Source organism: Nicotiana tabacum, chromosome 13 (genome assembly GCF_000715075.1).
Source record: "Nicotiana tabacum cultivar K326 chromosome 13, ASM71507v2, whole genome shotgun sequence".
Taxonomy (NCBI): domain Eukaryota; kingdom Viridiplantae; phylum Streptophyta; class Magnoliopsida; order Solanales; family Solanaceae; genus Nicotiana; species Nicotiana tabacum.
This window is the reverse complement of record NC_134092.1, coordinates 63,166,879-63,170,489: the sequence shown is the minus strand read 5'-3', so window position 1 is coordinate 63,170,489 and position 3,611 is coordinate 63,166,879. Positions and strand designations below refer to the sequence as shown.

General features: G+C 38.6%; 1 non-coding gene across 1 annotated transcript; it reads left to right on the top strand.

Moving 5' to 3' along the window:
• Positions 1–3,017: 3,017 nt before the first annotated feature.
• LOC142168462 (small nucleolar RNA R71) lies at positions 3,018–3,124 on the top strand. The gene has a single exon (XR_012698320.1). It is a non-coding gene; the product is annotated as a small nucleolar RNA R71 (small nucleolar RNA).
• Positions 3,125–3,611: the final 487 nt, after the last annotated feature.

Sequence of the window (3,611 nt, the reverse complement as noted above, 5' to 3'; positions counted from 1 at the left end):
GAGCTCATTCAGTCAAGGATCAAGTAGGACTTTCATTGATTGTAATGTAGGCTGCGGGATGAGTAGGATACATTTGGATATAAGAGTGACTATACCTCCCTAAGAACCTTAATACATACATTTAACCATTCAAAACCCCACACTTATGACAAACCATAACTCCACATTCACATCAATATACATCAACTCCCTACTTCTTTAAGAACAATTACATCAAGAGTTACCACTGCCAAGGAATATGTTTTCCACAACAATACAACTATTGTTTTTCTTCTTTTTTCAATTCAAGTGGATCTTATTTTTTCAAAACAGTACACCCTTCTTCTTATTTCAATAGTTTCACTCAAAAGCCAAACCAACCACCCCACACTTCAGCTTTTACAAAGTACATAACAAATCAAGTGCTCACGAGAGGTATAAGGTTTAAATAGATGGTCAATCAAACAAATGGGTAAGGCTTGTAATGTGGTTGCCAAAAAAATATGATTATAGGCTCAAAGGGGTTAACTAAGATACATAATAATTAGGTGGGTAAAGGTCTATAACTAGCTCAACAAAGAAATGCCTATATCACTTCTAAGACTGAATAAAACTACTATTTCGCTTTGCAAACACATGGGGCAAGTTCTAGACATCAAATGCAATACACATAATAACACTAGACCTCACATACACATGGCACATAACTCACTCAGTATTGGACTATAAAGACGCTCTAGTCAAAGCAGTTAAGCAAAGTTAAGATCATACAATTTAAGGTACTTATATAAGAGTTAAAAATTGAGCCTAAGCGTCATAACTAAAGCACTTACTATTCTAAAGGCATAATAAGGTCAAGAGATATTGCTTTCAATTTAAATCACAACACAAGACTTCCTACTACTCTACAAGACAAAAACTAACTACACTCGATTCAAACAAAACCCTTGGAGAAGAACCATGACACAAAGAAAAACCAAGGGGAAATTATTACATTACCTACAAAAGCAAATCTTTTTGTCTTTTTTCTTTCTACTTTAATCCCTTAATAAACCTGTCGATGATATCCATCTTCGGGAAAAATCAAAAATTTTAAAATTTTAAGTTTTTTTTCTATCTCTTATTACTACAACTAACAAAAAAAAACTAATATACATACATACAACATATTCCCCACCCCACACTTTAAGTTGTGGCATGTCCCCATGACATATAATTAAAAAGTATAAGGTAAAGGAAACTTCCCTGAATATCTAGTCGGGGTCTAAGTCGAAGTCGGGCTCCATTCCTCGCGCCCGAACTAATGCACATATCCATGCAGACAACATCTTCTCAGCCTTTTTGGGGTACACCCCACACTTATCTTTCTCGCTCACCGCATCCTTCTCTCTTGATCCCTTCACTTTTCACTTAACACTTGCAGCTGGGTTGTCCTTTTGTGCCTCCTTTGCTACATTCATCTCAAAAGTCACAGTCTTCTCACCCACTCTAAGCATGAGTTTCCTCTCGTGTATATCCAATATTGCTCTACCCATCTCTAAGAATGGTCTTCCTAGTATTGGAGGACCTCCTTTTTCTCCTCCGTATTCAACACTATAAAATCCACAGGAAATATGAACTTATCCACCCGAACTAACACATCTTCCACTGTCCCCTCAGGTATTATAGCCGTTTGGTCTGCCAGCTACAAAGATATGTGTGCAGACCTTATCTCTCCAATCTCCTTCTCCAGTTTCCTGTAAATAGATAGTGGCATTAAATTATTTGAGGCGCAAGAATCACATAATGATTTATCAAAATGAATAGTTCCTACAGAGCAAGGTATAGTAAAACTCCCTGGAACTCCACACTTTTATAGGAGTTTGTTTTGCAATATTGTACTGCAATGCTCTGTGAGCTTGACCACTGAGGTATTTTCTATCTTCCTCTTCTTTGCAAGGATCTCCTTCAAGAATTTGGCGTAAGCAGGCATTTGTGAGAACACTTCTGTGAATGGTATGCTTACATGAACTTGTTTCAGCACATCTAGAAATCTTTCAAACTGCTTGTCCAGCTTTTTTCTATATAACTTTTGAGAGAAAGGTAGAGTGGGCATATGCTCGCTCTCATCATGTTCCTCCATTTTCGAAGTTTCTCGCTTTTTCTTTTTCTCAGCTTTTATTTGGCCCTTCTTATTTTTATCAACATTACTCTTCAACTGCTCCTCACTTTCTTTTTCAAGTTTCACATCATTTTGGTTTGGGGTAGGATCTTTTAACACTTGCCCACTTCTCAGAGTTACAACATTCACTGTTTCTTTGGGATTTCTCTCAGTATCAGTAGGGAGAGTTCCTGGAATCCTCTCAGACAATAGAGTCGCTAACTGCCCAACTTGTCTTTCCAGATTTCAAAAACCAGTACCCAGTTCTTTGATAGTCGCTCCATGTTCCCGTATAGCTGCACTATGAGTTTCAAGCCTCTCATCAGTTTTTAGAATGAAGACCTTCATGAGCTCTTCTATGGCAGACTGAATGGGTTGTTGAGGCTGAAATTGCTTTCTCTGCTGATTCGTAAAGCCAAGAGCTCCTTGTCCCTAGGGTCTGGGGTTCTTTTGCTGCCATGCATTCGCAGTACCCCCAGATGAACTCCATGAAAAACCGGGGTGTCTCTGACCTATTGCATTATAATTTCCCACAACATTCACTTCCTCAGTTAAGGCTTGACACTCATGAGTAGGGTGTCTTCTTCCACATATATCACAAGTTGTGTGAGGCTCATTTTGTATCTAGGCTAAGGTCAGCTTTCGTATTTCTTTAGCCATAGCATCAAGTTGTACCTGCACAGATGTATTAGCATCAACTTGGTGAACACCAGTTGATCTTCTTCTTTCAGTACTCTCAGAGGGCCACTGATTAGTATCTTCAAATAACACATCAATAATTGTAACTATCTCCTCTAGAGTCGTCTTCATCAAAGGGTCTCCAACTGTATTGCTAAATCTTCTATGCGAGGTCGGTGTCAATCCTTCCTAAAAATCCTGGAGTTGCATCTAGAGTTCAATTCCACTATGTTGACACTTTCTAACTATCTCCTTAAAACTCTCCCATGCTTCAAAAATAGTTTTAGTCTCTTTCTGGTAGAAGTTATGGTTTTCTCTTCTAATTTTGCCCGTCTTAGCTGAGGAGAAATTTTATCAAGGAATTTTTTAGTCATCTCCTCCCAAGTTCTAATCGATCCATTGGGCAAACTCTGAAGCCACTCCTTAGCATCATCTTTAAATGAAAAAAGGGAATTCCCTTAAGTACACTGCATCTTGTGATACCCCATTGTATTGAAAGGTGTTCATAATCTCCTCGAAGTCCATTAGATGTGTGTTTGGATTTTCGTTTGGCTTCCCTCTAAAGACACAACAATTCTGAAGGGTTTGAAGCAACCCTTGCTTCAACTCGAAATTGTTTGATGCAATTGGAGGTGGTCTAACACTGGATAATCCTTGATTGTAGACTGGTCTAGCATAATAGCCAAGTGGTCTCCCAAGCCTGGGAGCTATATTTCCAAACTGGTCTGCAGCCAAGGGTTGATGTTGATTAAGTCTGTGACCCCTCTCTTATTCATAGATGTTCTGTGCATCTCTAATAGTTGTTTCCTCAGCA